Raw genomic sequence first — 18603 nt, 5'->3', positions numbered from 1 at the left:
TCAGTGGCAGTAACGTGTAGTTACTAGCACCCAGACAGGCTAAGAAACAGAGCATGCGTTAGCAGGTGATTTGGGGTCTAGGCAATGAGGATACCGGCACACACTTGTAGACAGAGTGAGTGAGTGACATGAGCTCACCTGCCCAACCCCTTACAGTGCATCCTCTAAAGAAGTACACGCCAGACTTGCAGCACACAGAGATCAATGCAAGGGCAACAGCCTTCAAGTGTGACCAAGGCTGGGGGAGGGGCTCCATGCATCTGGCCGGAAAGAGCAGCCCCAAGAATCAGTGACATGCATCCCTGCTTTTCAAAGACTCAAACTGATGAGGACTTATTAGTAATAAGAATCTTAACATCCTTTTAGATCTTACTCTGTCCACCAGCTACCTTCTCTCAGTCCCTGGTTTTCTTACCTTGGGCCTGTCCACTTCTCCTGTCTTGACAACGTTCCTTCACCCCAGTGACTACTTCTTCCCCACAAGGTGCCCAGCTTGAGAGAGGGAGCCCACAGGAAGGCATCCAGCTCAAAACTTCTCATTTGAAAAGCTTTGTCAATAATTACCACCTTCTAAAGGCATAATTCCATTTAGAAGTTATCTTTTTGGTATCCCTGCCTTCATTTCGGTTACTCATTATAACTTCAAGAGTCCAGAAGGACAATCTGTGACAAAATAAAAATTTAAAAAGCTCCAGGTGCCAGTGTCTCAAGCCTGTAATCCTAGCTACTCAGGAGGCTGAGATCTGAGGATCACAGTTCAAAGCCAGCCAGGGCAGGAAAGAAAGGCCATAAGACTCTTATCTCCAATAAACCACCAGAAAACCAGAAGTGGTGTTGTGGCTCAAGACGCTTGTCTGTAATCCTAGAAACTCAAAATACACTACCTCCACCCATCTCACCAAGAAAACCAGTGGTGGCCCAGTAATCCCAGCTGCACCACTAACCCAGTCCAGACAAAGACCCTATGTGAAAAAGACTCTAAAGAAAGAAAGGCTGAGATTTGAGGACTGGGAAAGGAAGCAAAAGAAATGTGTTTAAATGACCCAGCCATCTTTGGGAATAGAGATTAGACTATGTAAAAAACCTTTCCTAGCTCTAGAAAATTCAATCAGCAGTATAAAAGCAGCCAATATTAAATCATAGCTATTTTTCCCTAGTACTATGCTGAGTGAAAATTGTATGATACACAGTTTGTATTGTTTAACAGGTAACAAAATATACATACACACAGGGGTGATACTCTGCCCCATCCTCACCCAGGGTCTGGGGTTCAGTATAACCCCATCACCTGTTAGGCTCCCTGTAACTGAGATGCTTATTCATCAGAATAAGCAGCTAGTCTCCAGGTGCTGGAGACTTACACCTGTAATCCTAGCTACTCAGGAGGCTGAGATCTGAGGATCTTTGTTCAAACCCAACCAAGACTCCTGGTGACTATTACAGAGCAAGCTTTACAAATGAGACAAGCAAAAAGGACCAGCTATGTGGTTCCTAAAGATGGGGTCTTTGGCTGTTGCCTTCACTGCAGTCCACCCTGCCTGCCCTTACTTCAGGAATACCACACACACCCCGATTTTCTGGGAAGGTCTCTGGCCCTCAAGCTCACATTGTAAAGCGTCTGCAAAACCTGGTCCATGCCATTCAAGGAAGCCTTTCTCAGAGAGAACTGGCATTTATCCACAAAGGGGTACTGGCCATCTTCAAGGAGCCAGAGAGTAGCATTTCATAAGGGGCCGCAAATCACCTTTTCAAAACATCTGTTTGCAAGATGCTTCCTTGAAGGCAGAATGTTCTGAGTTTAAGCGAACAAAAAGCAAAGCACTACTATTGAGGTGCTGGCACCTGACTTGGAAGACCCAGCCACAAGGCAGAAGCAGAGTCCTCTGCAGCCTTAGATTCCAAGCACAGCTCAAGAACCAACTCACCCTGTAAGGAACTACTAGTTCCACAGGACACCGTGGCCCCAGGCCCTGCCCCACTGAGCTCCAGAACCCTCAGGGAGGAGTGATTAGCACCCCCTCACAGCAGAAGTGAGGCACTCACAGATGTTATTTTCTCAATGCAGTGGGTAATGGAGCTCAATCTCACCCAGGGTCTGTACTTCCTCCTTTAACTGGGCAGAAATGAGTGGGTGTGTTCTGGCTGCAGATTTATTATTTTGTGCTACATATCTTTTACTCAGAAAAATTTCTTCACTCTGAACACATCCTTTGCCAGTCATTGGTGGCTCACACCTGTAATCTTAGCTATTCCAGAGGCTGAGATTCTGAGGATCATAGTTCAAAGCCAGCCTGGGCAGGAAAATCTATGAGATTCTTTTCTCCAATTAACCACCAAAAAAGCCAGAAGTAGAGCTGTAGCTCCAGTGGTAGAGTGCCAGCCTTGAGCAATAAAGCTAAGGAACAGTGTCCAGGCCAATTCAAACCCCAGTACTAGAACAAAATGAAACACATCTTGTAACGTCCTCTCTCTATTATATCATGCCATCTCACTACTTAACCACAGCTGGGTGAAATATACACCCATATTTTGGAACTGGCCAACTGATAGATGTTAAGCAGATATATGTATGTAAGGTGAACCACACTGGCTAATTTTGTGAGCATAATAAAGAAAGTAAGACTCCAGGTTACCAGAGGCTTACACCTGTAATCCTAGTTCTTAGGAGGTTGAGATCTGAGGATCGAGATTTAAAGCTAGCCTGGCCAGGAAAGTCCATGAGACTCTTATCTCCAATTAACCACTAAAAAGCTGGAAGTAGAGCTGGCTCAAATGGAAGAGCACCAGCCTTGTTTGATAAAGCAAAAACAGCAAGGCCCTGAGTTCTGAGTTACTTTTAAATATAGACTTAGTACTATTCCTAGTGGCTTTTTTCTTCCTCTGGCTGCTAAATGTATCTAGTGTTTTTCCCCCCCTAGGCTGAGTAATTACCATGTAGTTCTTCTCCTAGCCACAGAGTGTCAGTTGATTTAGCCATCCTGAATTCAGGGAATACTGTATCAAAAAAAAAAAAAAGTAGATCAAGAAATGCTTATCACTTTTTCGTGGATTAGTTTATTTACTGCTGACAACATCCTAGATATTTTACAACATTACAGATTAGAAAACAGACACAGAGATGTTAAGTGAGTTAAGTGATTGGCCCAAAGTCACTGCTAGTAAATCCCACAGTAACTAGCTACACAGTTTACTTTCGTTTTGGTTTTTTTTTCCTGGGTCCCACACTAGGACTAGAACCTGGTCCTGCAGTCACTTTTACTCATTGGTTAACTCACTACCAACTGAGCCATGTCTCTAACCCCACACACTGCCTACTTTTTAACAACCCATTACTAACAGAACACCTGTATGTGAGGGTTGTTCTCCCTAGTTAATGGGGGTTAGTGCCACAGGTACAGCAGAAGGAAAGGAGTCCCGTAAAAGGCTCAGAGATTTTCCTGTTTGTATTAACGATGTAACTACTGGCCACAGAGGTTCTAGAGAGAAATCTGGAGGTCAGCTGCTGAATAAATGAATAACAGAATAGAAAGATATATGCAGAATGGAAAAGCCAGAGAGACGGAGCTTTTCCTATGCCTTGACCAGAATCCTAGCTTTCCAGGCCACAAGATGGCCCAGCTAGTAAACTACTGGATTAAGAGCAGAAAGAATGCAATGAATTCATGTACTTTGATCTTGTAAAGCAGTTGATACAGTGTTCCGTGAATTCAGGATGGCTAAATCAACTGACACTCTGTGGCTAGGAGAAGAACCACATGGCAATTACTCAGCGAGGAAAAAAAAATCACTAGATACATTTAGCAGCCAGAGGAAGAAAAAAAAGCCACTAGGAATAGTACTAAGTTTGTACTCAAAAGTAACTCAGAAATTATTCATACCGTTATAATCAAATTTGCACATGACATCAATTCAGGAGGTATGGAAAGGATAAATGACGGCAAGCCAATGGACTGAGTTAAATTTACAGAGAACTGAAGAAAAATAAGAAATAGTATTTTTGTGTTCTCTTTAATTTGCACAAAGGGCAGAGAATGCCCAAAATTAACCACCTCTACATTTGAAGTAGTAAACTGAACTAACAGAAAGCAAATTGGTGGCTCACACTGTAATCCTAGCTACTCAAGAGGCTGAGATCTGAGAACCAAGGTTTACAGCCAACCACACAGGAAAGTCCATGAAACTCTCATCTCCAATTAACCTCCATGAAACTCTCATCTCCAATTAACCTCCATGAAACTCTCATCTCCAATTAACCACCAAAAAGCCAGAAGTGGAGCTGTGGCTAAAGTGGTAGAGTGCTCGCCTTGAGTATAAAGATTAAGGGACAGAGCCCAGGCCCTGAGTTAAAGCCCAAGTAGTGATTAAAAAAGAAAAATTGGGTATACTTAAAACATTCAGATGGGGGCTGGGAAGGTGGCTCAATGGTACAGTGCTTGCCTTGCATGCATGAGGCCCTGGGTTTGATTCCTCAGCACCACATAAGCAGAAAAAGTCAGAAGTGGCTCTATGGCTAGCCTTGAGCTGAAGACCTGAGGGACAAGGCCCAGGCCCAGAGTTCAGGCCCCATGACTGACAAAAAAAAAAAAAAAAAAAAGGATAGACAATGCTCGGCAAGAAATGTACTCATTGCCTTACTCATATAATTGTAACCCTTCTGTACAGCCCCTATACAATAAAATTTAAAAAAACAAACATTAGGATCTAAGATCTGAACTTCACAAAACATAATCCAATTATTCCATATTCTGTCAGTAAAGTTCTGTGGGAAATATCTCTTCCAAGAAAAAAAATGAAGACTTGGTTAGCAAAACCCAAAGACAAAAGCTTCAAAGACTGAACTGAGGAGATACAATGACAAAAGTCAGTTGTGTATGTATAATCTGGCCCCATGATAAATATCACACACACATCATACACACACACACATGTACACAAGCACGCATACACAAAGGTCATGAGAATGGTTTGCAAATGCATGGTAGGGTATAGAAATAGCTGAAAGGGAGGGGGGGAAGCTAAAACTTGGACTAACATTATTTTCCTAAGCACAAATTATCATTTCTAATTTCTTTAATGTTGAGAACTGGCTTTTCCCTTGATAGAACTGTTTATCTTCCCAGCAAAAATTATACTTTATTAGCAGTTGGGAGCAAGAGAAGTCTGTAACATTTGACTAAAGTAGTCTCCGTTTACAGGCTGGGTCCCAGGAAATGTGCACACCAGCAAGGGAACACTGGCCAGATGTTAACTGGAGATAGGAGTCTCCCAGACTTTCCTGTCTAGACTGGCTTTGAACCTTGATCCTCAGACCTCAGCCTCCTGAGTAGCTAGGATTATAGGCATGAGCCACCTGACCTAACATTTCTTTCTGGGACAAAAACATGTTTCTAGAAAACATAAAGCCCAGGGAGAAAAATGGGACACTAATTCAAACTGCTCCAGGTACCCATGTTCCTCTCAACCACAATTTGTACAGTCTTTTTTTGGGGGGTGGGGGGGGAGGTGTTGAGGGGCTTGAACTCTGGGCCTGGGTGCTTTCCCTCAGCTCTTCAGCTCAAGGCAAGTTCTTTACCACTTGAGCCATAGGGCCACTTCTGCTTTTCTGGTAGTTTACTGAAGATAAGAGTCTCATGGACTTTCCTGCCCAGGCTGGCTTTGAACCTTGATCCTCAGATCTCAGCCTCCTGAGTAGCCAGGATTACAGGCATGAGCCATGGCCACCCGTCTGTACAGTCATTTTTAAAGGAAAAGCTTTCAATCTTTGGGAAGGAATTCTGGTCAGGTATAGTTACAGCAGTAGTGGCAGCAGTAGCTACATTTGACTGTTAAATACATGCAAGGAACTCTCTTCTACTGCATTTCACATAAATTATCCTCACCACTAACCCTAGCAGGTTAATTCTATTCTCTCTGCATCTTAGCCAGTTAAGCCATGGTCTCGTGCCTAACCAGTGGCCAAGCAGAATTAAAACTCCAGCCAGCACACTCCACAGCTCATGGTCTGTGCATCTTAAGGAAAACAGACAGTCAATAAACTCTGAGTCTTCCATTGCCTCCTAAGTAAACAAAGAAGGAAAGACAGCACAATAACCAGAGCCGTTTGACACTCTATGAAGGAATGAGAAATCACATGTGAAAAACTTCTGCCAATTACTGTTTATTTACAGGGAAGGAAAAGCAAACCATAAAACCCAAATAAACCGACCTTTTTCCAAGGCTTGCTGACCAATCTCCTCTCCTAGTTTAGAAATCCTCCATATAATGCACAGGGAGCTGTGGCTCACTCCTGTATCCTAGCTATTCAGGAGGCTGAGATCTGAGGTCTGTCTCCACTGAACCAACAAAAAAAAAATCTAGAAGTGAAGGTGTGGCTCAAATGGTAATGTCAATCTTGAGCAAAACAGCTCAGGGACTGCCCCCCATCCCTTACTCTAACACCACCGGTACACAAATGTGTTATTTCCTTTTGTGTCTGCTTCAGCTTTCCCCTTCTTTTTCCTGTCACCATCTTTCTCTTCATTCAAGGCCCTGCTCATTATTCCTGGTCTTTTTCTTTTTATTCTTTCTTCCTTCTTTCTTTCTTTCTTCCTTTCTTTCCTGTGTGTGTGCGTGCGTGCACATACCAGGGCCTGGGCACCATCCCTTAGCTTTTTTGATTAAGGTGAGCATTCTACCTCTTGAGACACAGCTCCACTTCAGCTTTTTGGATGGTTAATTGGAGGTACGAGTTTCATAGAATTGCTTAAGGTGGCTTTGAACTACAATCCTCAGATCTCAGCCTCCTGCATAGCTAGGCATGAACCACTAGCACCCAGCTATCCTTGGTCTTTGTAATCAAGCTCAATCTCTCTGAGAATATGATCCAAAAACGTGGCTCAGATGCTAGACTGCACTAAACTATGTCACATGCCAGGTGTTCCCACAATGCAGAGCTGTATCTACTCGCTTGTCTCTGTGTCTCAGTCTCTCTTTCCCTCCCTTATTTTTTTTGTGCTGATGCTAGGGCTTGAACTCAGGGCCTGGGCACTATCCCTTACCTTTTTCACTCAAAGCTGGCACTCTACCACAACTCTACTTGCATCTTTTTGGTGGTTAATTAGGGTAAGAGTCTCACGGATTTTCTTCTGCCTAAGCAGGCTTTGAACTGTGATCCTTATACTTCAGAATTTTAGTTAGGATTAACAACGGGGCTGAGCCACTGGTCCCTGGCTCGTCTTTCATATTGTATATGAGAGGTGACAGGTTCAAAGCCTGGTTCTACCAGGTACTAACTAGCACTGTGACACTGGACAATTTAACACAACCTTTAACTCTAACCTTTGAAATGGTACATGACTGGACACCATCTAAAATGAACTAACATGGTCGCTGTTATTATTATTTCTAATTAACTTTCTACTAGAGTACACTGTAGAGTAAATGTTTAAAATGTGCTTGTTTCCTCCCACGGAAAATGGATTTGCTCTCAAAGTAATAAATAGTGACTTCTTAAAGCCCTTTCTCCTGACTCAATTTTGTTCTGCTAGGAAGGACATCTTATAAGATTTCTATTAAGAACCCATCTCTTCCTTTCCCTCCCTTCCCTCAAAAATCAATGTACAAAATTCTAAGGAACAAGCCCGGTCGGCATCCCCTCCCACTCCGGCCTGGCTTTTCCCCTTGCCTGCAGCCAGTGGCGCAGCCCAGAGAATTGCCTGCTTCACCCTTACAACAAACAGCACTTTGTCAAGAGACTGGAGGCCAGCCCAGAGGAGGAGGGGGAAAAAACAAGGGGCCAGAAATGGGGTTCACACCCACACCAGGGTCGAAGCTGTAACTCAGGTAAGCAGAGGAAAGAATGGAGTTCACAGCCCTGCCCCTCCCACCCAGGGAAACACATTCCAAGACTCACAAAGGACATTTTGTCAGCTCAGTGCCCAATACATGTGCCTTCTGTTTTAACAAAAAAAATTGTTATATGTAATAATAGCTCCACCACCAGGCACTGGTGGCTCACGCCTGTAATCCCAGCTACTCAGGAGGCTGAAATCTGAAGATTGTGGTTAAAAGCCAGCCGGGACCAAAAAAAAAAAAAAAAGTCTACAAGACTCTTATCTCCAAATAACCTTCAAAAGGCTATAAGTGGAGCTGTAGCTCAAGTGGTAAAGCAGAGTGCTAGTCGAGTGAAAAAGCTAAGGGACAGTTCCTACGGCCTGAGTTTCAGCCCCAGAAATAGTACACACCCAAAAATAATAATGTAATAACTCCTTTTCATCAAACCAATCATAGAGCCAAAATTATTATCCCCTCCCCCATGTACAGGAAAGGAACCCCAAGACTTAAGAAACCCAAGATCACACCAGGCTGGAAGAGAGATGCTGGGACCAGCTCACAGCCTCCTATTTGTAAAAGGCAATTTCAACAATGCTCTTGGAAGCTCACCAAATTTACCTGTGAAGGCAAAGGTTAAAAATGCAAGTTTTGTGCTCTGGAAACTAATGCCAATGCCCATGGATGAAGGCTGCCCCAGCCATAGGGCTTCTCTCTGTCCTGCATCAAGCTGGTGCAGTATCTCAGTTCCAACTGATCCAAGATGGAGACTGCCACCAAGGTATCATCTGGTTATCCCTTCAGGGAGGAGATATGAAAGAAAGTGTGTGACTTTCCTTTTTTCATTCACACTCTGATGCTAACTTCAAGACAAAGTGACATGGAAAACACAAGAAATTTCTAAAGCCAATCTGTGATTGTTGCAAGAGTATCTGGATCCGGAAGCTTAGGTTCAAGTCACAGCTCTGCCACTTTAAGGACCAAACTATGTGACCTTGAATTACTTAGTGGTTCACAGGGATGGGAGAGCTAGCTTTGGTTTCCTCTGCTACAAACCAGGACTGTTTGGAGTCAATGAGCTAATACAGACACCAAGTGCTCCAAACCAGGGCTGGACATAGGGCGTACCCAGTAAGCTTTTCCTCTAACCGTTTCCAGACAGGCACTAGAACTGGGCTCTTCTTTTTTTTTTTTTAAACTACACTTTATGAGAAAGTAAAAGACACCTTGTGTAACATTTTAATCCATAATGCTGGTACAAAGATTATCTGCAAGTTTCACTTCCTAAGATGATCTTTCAAACAGTTCCTCTATGAACTATAGTCCACATGGTGGAATGTAAAGAATTTTCTTCTTCCTAACAGCAGTGGAAGGAAACCTGCACCCATTCTCTCAGCACAACACTGGGTCCCATGACTGGAAAAAAAAAAAAAAGAATCCTCACAGGCACTAGTTGGTGGCTCAGATCCATAATCCTCACTACTCAGGAGTCTAAGATCTAGAGGACTGCAGGGTGAATCCAGTCCTAGCAATTAAGTTCATCAATGAAGCTTCATCTCCAGTTAACCAGCAAAATGCTGGTCTAGAAGTATGATAGCACCAGATGTGAACAAGAAAGTCAAACGGGAGCTCAAAACACAAAGAAAGAAGGAAAGAAAGAGAGGGAGGGAGAGAAGGATGGAAAGAAGGAAAAAGAAAGAAAGAAAGGAAGGAAGGAAGGAAGGAAGGAAGGAAGGGAAAGACAGACAAACAGGAAGACAGACAGGAAGGAAGAAAGGAAGAATGAATGATACTACACTAAACAAGCTAACAAATGTGGGGCACCCCTTTAAATGCATTTAGAGTAAACATTACTGAAGTATTTGTATTTAAACCTGTTGAAAAGATACTGTTCATTTCACACAGTGCTAACAGTATCAATGAATCCAAAAATGTTCTTCCTCAGAAAACACTTTTGCCTTTCTAGAACCCAAGCACCCAGTACACGAGATGACTGAGAAAGAGAAAACATTCCATCCTCAGGCTACGATTTGACCCCAGTGGTAGAGATCATGAAGACACTGGCGCTATGTTCAAAGTGGGCACACAGGCAAGTTACACTTCAACCACGTTTGCTCTTCCACTAGAGCAGATAAAACCAGACCACAGGAGGTTGCTTCCTGAGCAGCAGAGGGAGGTTAAAAACCCTGGGACGCTGTTCTCTAAGCTGTGTACCCCACAGAAGCAACCCTGCTGCCAGCACAGCACACATGGGAGCAGGAGCTGGTCTAAGAGGCACTGTGTCCACCAGCCCTTCCCCCAGCCAAGCAAGTGGCTGTGCCAGGCCATCTTGCCCTACGGGCTATACTTTAGGATGCTCAGCATTGTGGGTTACCTGCTACTGTTTACTGGTTTTTCTGTGGACCCCATTCCTCCTTCTATATTCCCATTTCTGAAAAATCCTTTTTCTTCTCATTTTTGTCTGCAAGACCATAACAAGAGCTAACTTGAATGCACCAGGAATGGCCCCTCCTACTTAGCTGGTTCAAGACTTGTGAACTGCAGTTACTGTAAAGTTGACTCATGTTTCCTTCATTGTGTAAAAGGTCCCCATTTCTCTCTTCCTTCCACACAGCCCCCAAATCGACTTCAAGACAGGAAGAGCAGGAGCCTATCTTCTTCCCTTGCCTTCCCAGGTCTACTAGCTCCTGCCCCTCCCCACACCTCCTGCCAATCTCCTCCTCTTACCTATTTCTCCATGAATCTACTGGTCCGTGCGGCAGGCCAGGCTCTTCACACACATGTGCAGTACCCCAGATTTAAAGGTCAGAAGTTAATATTGCACGTGGGAAGGTTTGTTTTGTTTCATTCTGTTTGTTGGGAGCAGGGGACACAAAACTATCCCAAGCTCTAGATTCCATTTTAACTGATTGTCTTGTCAGTCCTGGGATTTGAACTCAGAGCCTGGGCACTATCCCTGAACTGTTTTGCTCAAGGTTAGCACTCTACCACTTTGAGCTACAACATCACTTCCAGTTTTCTAGTAGTTAATTGGAGTTGAGTCTCACAGACTTTCCTGCCCAGGCTGGCTTTGAGCCTCAATCCTCAGATCTCAGCCTCTGGAGTAACTAGGATTACAGGTATGAGTCACCAGCACACACAGCTTAAACTGATATTTTTAACAAGTATTCTGTACTTTTAGTCAAATTCTATGCTTCCATTTATCTGGCCATTGAAGGGCTATCTATCTCTAAAAGCCTGAGCTCAGTCTGTTATCCAGCTCACAAGGCTATTTTGTTTAGTCTACAGGAAGTTCTTATTTAACATGTTGAATTGGCCAACCTTTTAAAATTAGATTTTACATAATAATCCAGATTCCTGGCTTGCAGTGAAAAAAAAAATCAGAAGAACTGGCTCACATTTCCACAGGGCAAAAATCAGCTGCTAAACAGACCCTCTTTATAGACAGCGCCTATTTTCTACTTCAGCCCAGTCCACTCCAGCTTCCTCCAATTCCTTCCCCTTCCCCGAGGTTAAGTATAGCTGCCATAAGTAATCTTATGTGAAGCTCTGACTTCAGGCCCAGTTTGCTATTGCCTGAGATTCTCCCAGGGGCTAGAACCAGTCTATGTCTCTTTCCATTCCCCACTCATTCTCATTAGTACAGCAATTGTGGATGTAATTATAAACTTTCTGTTTGTTATAGAATTTCTCAGGTACAAATAATTTACTAGGAAGATAATTTAGGACTACGACAGAGAATAAATGTTTTGCAACAGGAAAATATTTTCAGAGACAAGCTAAGGAGGAAGTCTCTTGTTCACCCTTTCTGTACAGAAAGGGGGTGTTTTGTGCAAGATGTGTAACTAACCCACTTCCCAATTCTACTTAACTATCTACTTAACTAATCTTTTTTAATTTAATTTAGTTTAAGTTTTATTTTATTTTATTGTCAATGTGATGTACAGAGGGATTATAGTTACATACTATCTGAATGTTAATATGGAAAAAATCCCATTAAAAGTTTAGGATTTAACCAAATGAATCCACTGCACTGAAATTACATTTTGATTTGAGCAGAATAAATACATTAATAAGTGAATAACATCGGTACTTATTTATTCATGTTTTTAACTTTGGGGACATAGGAAACTGTTTCTGCTACATATATTTGTTACAGCATTTATTTAACAAAGATTGGGTATAGCATTCAAATGGATACATCTTTACATAATGTATTTATGAACAATAGTTACCATAGTTGGATCTACTTAGGAGGAGGTGTTTAATGTGGACCAGAGCCAGAAGCCAAGCACTAGTGGCTCACACCTGTAATCCTAGCTACTTTAGAGACTGACATATGAGGATTTTGGTTCAAAGCCAGCCCAGACAGGGAAGTCCATAAGACTCTTATCTCCAATTAACCAGCAAAAAGCCCAAAGTGGAGGTGTAGCTTAAGTGGTAGAGTGCTTGCCTTGAGCAAAAAGGGTAAACCAGAACAAATCCCAGCTCAAACTACACACACACACACACACACACACACACACACACAGAGCTGGGTCACATACCAAAACAATTCAGAGACTTAAAAAAATATTATCTATCTATCTCTCTCTTGTCCCAATACTAGGGCTTGAACTATTGTCCCTTAGCTCTTTCATTCATGGATGACCACTTGAGCCACACTTAAGCCACTTCCAGTTTTTTGCTGGTTAGTTGGAGATACCAGTTTCATGGACTTTTCTGTGTGGGCTGGTTTCAAACTTCTATCCTAAGATCTCAGCCTCAAAAGTGGATAGGATTACAGGCATGAGCCACCAATGCAAGTGGGTACAGAACATCAGTGAAGTTCATACCTCATCTCATGGGTTGTTCATAGGGAGGTAGAGAGAAATAGCTTTCTGGCAGCCAAATCCTTTCCAGAAGACCCATCTTACTTATCATCACATTTCCCTGCTCGTCAGAACTCACCGTGGCTCTGCTCATCTGCTGATGTTAAGATTCAGCAAATGGTATTTATGCGTTGCTGGAGGAGTGAAGACTTCTGGCAATGTTCCTATTACCAGCAAACAGAACAGGAGGGGGAAAAAGTATCTTCAAGAAAGAAGTGTTCTTACGGGACTAACAGCACATATGTGAGACTAGCCAGGTCTCAGAGAGGATGTAAACATCCTCAAACTTCAGAGCAGTTGTAGTTCTAACTGGTATTTCATAGGCCAGTAAAAACTCAAAAGAAAGACTGTCATAAAATGACCAACGTAAAACCTGACCAAGAGCCAGGCTTGGTGGTACACAGCTGCCATTTGAGCACTTAGGAGACAGAATCCCAAATTTGGTGGGGTTTTTTTTTTGGGTCCGGTCGTGGGGCCTGAACTCTGGGCCTGGATGCTGTCCCTCAGCTCTTCAGCTCAAGACTAGCACTCTACCACTTGAGCTACAGCGCCACTTCTGGCTTTTTTCTTTTTGCTTATGTGGTGCTGAGGAATTGAACCCAGGGCCTCAGGCATGCAAGGCAAGCGCTCTACCACTGAGCCACCTTCCCAGCTCCCAGAATCCCAAATTTGAGGCCATGCTGGATTCCATTAGGAGTTCAGGGCCAGCCCCGGCTAGGCAGCAACATCCTATGTGAAAACAGAAACAACACAAAACCCAGCCACCTAACCACAAAGTGAACAGCACCCAGAAGCAAAAGTAACAAAAAGAAAACAGTAATAAATCTGCTTTAAGTAGAAAATGGCCAAAAAAAAAACAACTCTTGAGGCTGGGATGGTGGCTCAGTGGTAGAGTGCTTGCCTTGCATGCATGAAGCCCTGGGTTCGATTCCTCAGTGTCACATAAGCAGAAAACGCTAGAAGTAGCATTATGGTTAGAGTGGTAGAGCGCTAGTCTTGAGCAAAAGCAGTTCAGGGACAGTGTGCAGACCCTGAGTTCAAGCCCCGGACTGGCAAAAAAAAAAAAAAAAGAAACCTCCTGAAATTAACCAAAGCTGACACTGATATTGACAATGAAACACCTGCTGCTCATATTTATTATCTTTTTTCGACTGTGGGAAAAAACACTCAAGCAGAGTGTGTGGTACCTTCCCGTGCAGGCACCTATGCCAGGGACACACCAGCAGCCTCCAGGTGGCATTCTGCAGTCTTGGTCATCACCATCACCTTTTAAGGAGTCTGATGTCTCCTTCAAGCTCATTGGTCTAATAATCCACTTAGGGCTGTCAGTCACAAATGTCTCAACGCCTTTCCAAAGGTGTCTTTGTCAGTAAGCAACCTTCTGTGAGATGCATGTTTACAGCCTTGGCTCTGAGTCAGACTCACTTGGGGTCAGGAAAGACACTTACCAAACTGAATCCACCTCGATTCTGAGCCACTACACTGGGAAAGGCAGCAACACATAAAAATGTTTTGTTTTGTTTTATATTCTAGTTTAGAAGAGCTGGCATTTTTTTTTGGATTCATCCTGAACTCATGCCTTACAAAGATTTAAGGTAAAATCCCTTTTGGCAGGAAGTACTAATGGAGGACTTCCATGTGGGGCACTTGGAAAGGGGTGGAGAGCAAAACAAAAGAACCCCTCCCTGACATGGAAGTGGAGGTGCGGCTCAAGGGGTAGAGCGCCAGCCTTGAGTGAAAAAGCCGAGGGAGAGCATCAGGTCCTGCGTTCAAGAGTTTGAGTTCAAGTCCTAGGCTGGGAAGGTGGCTCAGTAGTCGAGTGCTTGCCTTGCATGCATGAGGCCCTGGGTTCAATTCCCCAGCACCACATAAGCAAAAAGAAAAAAGCCAGAAGTGGCGATGTGGCTCAAGTGGTAGAGCGCTAGCCTTCAGCTCTTCAGCTGAAGGACAGCGCCCAGGCCCAGAGTTCAGGCACAGAGTGAGGAGTAAAGAGACAAAAAGGCAACCAAAATACACTCAGGGTGACTGGGACCAGGGACTAACAAAGATTTCCTATGTGCTTCTTCTAGAGGATTCACAGGCTTCCATAGTATCTCTCTCCAAGGCTGGAAATGTCCATTTTTTTTTACTCAGAGAAATGGGTACAGGAAGGAGCCCGTCCTCATGGACCTCACATCCTAGGAGCATGTCCAAACTCTCAAGGTATGACACCAGCATCTCTTCTAGGGAGAGGCACCCATCACTTACGACAAAGCCCAGTATAAAGTATAAAAACAAAAAACAAAAAAAACACTGTTTTCCATCCTTTTTCCTGTTGTTGTTGTTTTTTTTTTTTTCCATCAGTCATGGGGCCTGAACTCTGGGCCTGGGTGCTGTCCCTGAGCTCTTCAGCTCAAGGCTAGCACTCTTGAGCCACAGCGCCACTTCTGATTTTCTGGTTAATTGGAGATAAGAGTCTCAGTGACTTTTCTGCCCAGGCTGGCTTTGAACCGAGACCCTCAGATCTCAGCCTCCTGAGTAGCTAGCATTACAGGCTGGGTCACCGGCACCTGGCTCCTTTTTTTTCTTTTTTAATGAAATACAGCAACAGTAAGTTGGTGTCCTTTATTATCAGCAATGGTAAATTGGAACCACATTGTAAAATCATTTTCAGAGCCTTTCCTAGGATTTTCCCAATAAACACCAATCTATGGTAGACTCAACCTATTTGCCCACAAAGAAAACTACGTACAAACTTCTGATGACTAACACATTCTAGTGTCTGTCGTTTCCCTGGAGCAAATCCCTATTGGCTAGGTATTTCATAATCCAGAGCACTTCCTGTCGTCTTTAAGCCTAGAAATTCCACTGTGTGCCTCTTCTTTTGGTCCAATTATGTAAATAAGACCCAAGGGACCTCACTGTTTACACACCTCAAAGCAGAGGAGAAATCTTCACTCTCTCAGCCTCTGTGTTCAAGATGGAGAGATTCTAAGGCCTGCTCTGTAATTGAATGTGTACACTTTATCACCTCCTATGGCCTCCTACCTGTGGCTGGTGATTCTCATCTATAAAATTCAAGGGTTGATCCCTCTAAGCTATATTGGTTCCCTCCAATATTTGAACCTTGATCTTCAGATCTCAGCTGCCTGAGTAGCTTGGATGACAACCATGATTATGGCAGGGCTCAAAGGTCTGCTTTGAAATGTAACTTCACTTCTCAGAATGTCACACACACACAGTGGCATTCACAATTGCTGGCCACAGCAGTGTTCCTTAACTTTGGCACTCCTGACTGTGAACAGTATTATTCTTTAGGAGCAGGAGGCTAGACAGGACGTGAATGTTTAAACAGAATTTCTGCCCACTAGAAGCCAATAGCAACTGTCCACTGGCTAAAATTTCCCAATAATACCAAGTGTCTGCTGGGAGGCAAAAAACAAAAACAAAAACAAAAAAACACTGGTCTTGAGACAAATGATTAACATGGTCACTAACTTGTGGTTAACTTCTCCAGGACTGACTAGGTTAGTCCTCTATTCTGTTCTGGCTGGGCAAGCCCTTTTATTATGCTTAACCTAGAACACCCCTCAAAGTTTTCCCTACTGGTACTCCTTCTCTCTTTCCAATGGCCACCACTGTCTAACCAGTGTCAGAGGTCCAGTCAGACAGACTCCCCCCCTTCCCCCACATATACATTTTTCCCCAGCTCTAAACACCCAGAACTCCTGAGCATCTGTAACTAACTGTTCATTTCTGCAGGTGTCTTCGTACGTGCCTGTCTCATCTGCTCTCTGAGTTTAAGAATCTTCTCCTTGCTTGTGTAAGGTCCTAGAACACATACTCCAAGTTCCCTGCTTACTGCTGGCACTCAATAAATACTAACCTGGTGTTTCTTAGAATGCCAAACACCAGCTCCAGTTACAAAGAAGTCCCTTTCAAACTACCATTTCAAAACCACATGTGACCACACAAATAAAACTTCTGACATAACTTTGATCTTTGCATGGCCAGTGCCAATCTATCTATAGTACTGGGAAAGTTTAATTTCCAAAAACACATCTGTACCAGGCCAGGTGCTGGTGGCTCATGCCTGTAAATCCTAGCAACTCAGGAGGCTGAAATCTGAGGATCTCTGTTTGAAGCCTTCCCTGAACAGACAAATCCAAGGGTCTCTTGTTTCCAATTAACTAACAAAAAGCTGGAAGTGGAGGTGTGGTTCAAATAGTAGAACACTAGCCTTAAGTGAAAAAGCTAAGGAAGAGTGCAAAGCCTTGAGTTCAAGCCTCAGTACTGGCACAAAAGCAAAACAAAAACACCACAGGTACTAAAACATTTCAAGTAGGAGAACATGAAGAGGCACCCTAGAATCTTCCAAAGAAATTCATGAAAGAACTCTATGCAACGTACAACTTAATAGTAATTTTTCAAGAAGGCTAAGTAGTCACCAAAGTTTTTAAATGCTGGAAAGAAAAAAAAAAGAGCCAAGAGCAAGGATACAGATATGGCTCAATACATTGTTGCATCATACTCGGCATGCTAATAGAGGGGGAGGGGAGGGGACGGGGTCATCTGAGGACAGTTTCCTCTCCAACCCGCTAATCTGTTAAGTTTTAATCAACCACAAAGTCCACAAACACACACCCTCAAAGGAAAGAAAAAAAAAAACTGGACAAATCTAAGGTAAAACGGTGAGTTGTATAAATAAATTTGGAACTTTCTGGTCCAGCTCCACAGCTAACTAGCCGTTTGGTGAAGGGTCCTTTCAAGAATAGGAAGTGGTCAAATCGACTTATTTTAACTATCTAATCTCACTCTTAAAATTCTTCAATGTGTCACACTCCGATTTTGAACGGAGTTCTCGCAATTGGTGTGTAGACAGAAGGACTCTAATCCTAACCCGGCTGACTCAAAGTGTCGGGTCAGTTAATGAACAGTTTAAAAAAAAAAAAACGCCATCTGAAAACCCCTGTCTACCAGTTTATGGTGCTGTATTCGGCCCACACGTCTGTGGAGCTCTAGAAGCTTTGGGGAGGGAGGTCTGAATCACTATCATTCTTGGCACGTGGATGGCACCCCCTTCCCGGCCCAGATTATTTGTGAAAGAGAAAAAAAAAAAAAAGCCCTCAGCATTACTGAGGACGGGAATCCCCTGCCTGCCCAGACTCCTCCAACAAACAACCCAGCACAGAAGATGTACTAGGTGCTCAATAAATGCTGCCTAGATGGAATTTCATTACGCAAGCTGCCAAGGCAAAGTTTCCAGAAATTAGCTCTTCCAAAGACATCGCTTCACAGCTTGCTTGCCAAAAGGGGAAAATATAAAATAAAAATAAAATTTAAGACCACAACCTTTTCAAAGTCAAGGGAGAGGACATTTTTGAAGTTAACAGGGGGCCAAGCGGAGGGCCGGCTCGGGTTAGACCCATCAAATCGGTTCGAATCCTCCAACCCTCCGTTCCCATTTCTTCGCCTGGCCTCCTGCGTGCTGACCTCGGTCTTTCATCCTATCTCTTCCCGAAATCTTAAATCTCTTCCGGCCACACACACACACACACACACAAGTGCGGGCGGGCCGCGGGGCTCTACCCGGGGACCTACCTCTCCTCCCCACGACCCGTGGCAATTCTTCTTCACTGCGGATGGCTTTTTTAAAAAAAATCAAATAAAAACAATCCTGCTGTCTTTATCTTGCTAGGGACCCCCCAATCACAGGGGGCCGGAGCGCGGGGCCGGCCCCCATGGGCCCCTCCAGCGGACGGAGGCGCCGGCTCTCCGGTAAAGCACTCCGCCGGACCGTCCTCCTTCCCGAGCCCCTCGCACGAGATCCAAAGCGCACAAGTCCCGCTCCCAAGAGCCCACGCTTCCAAACAAGCTAGAAGCGGATTATACCGGTACCCAACCCGGAGATGGCCCGCGGCGCCCGGGTGCACCTGCGGCCCCG

At 43.9% G+C, this 18603-nt stretch overlaps 1 protein-coding gene across 3 annotated transcripts in view; it reads right to left on the bottom strand.

The window, feature by feature from the left end:
• Lrrc8d (leucine rich repeat containing 8 family, member D) overlaps window positions 1-18568 on the bottom strand; it is a 91810-nt gene extending 73242 nt beyond the window's left edge. For 2 of the 3 annotated variants that reach the window (XM_013018327.1, XM_013018328.1), the window contains exon 1: window positions 18261-18568. The gene's annotated coding sequence lies outside the window, so the exon portion shown is untranslated. Of the gene's footprint in view, window positions 1-415; window positions 500-18260 lie in introns of those variants that run through there. The other variant, XM_013018326.1, reaches the window with a different exon arrangement.
• Window positions 18569-18603: the final 35 nt, after the last annotated feature.

Source organism: Dipodomys ordii, unplaced genomic scaffold, assembly GCF_000151885.1.
Source record: "Dipodomys ordii isolate 6190 unplaced genomic scaffold, Dord_2.0 Scaffold39, whole genome shotgun sequence".
Classification (NCBI taxonomy): Eukaryota; Metazoa; Chordata; class Mammalia; order Rodentia; family Heteromyidae; genus Dipodomys; species Dipodomys ordii.
This window is presented reverse-complemented; position numbering and strand designations above follow the sequence as displayed.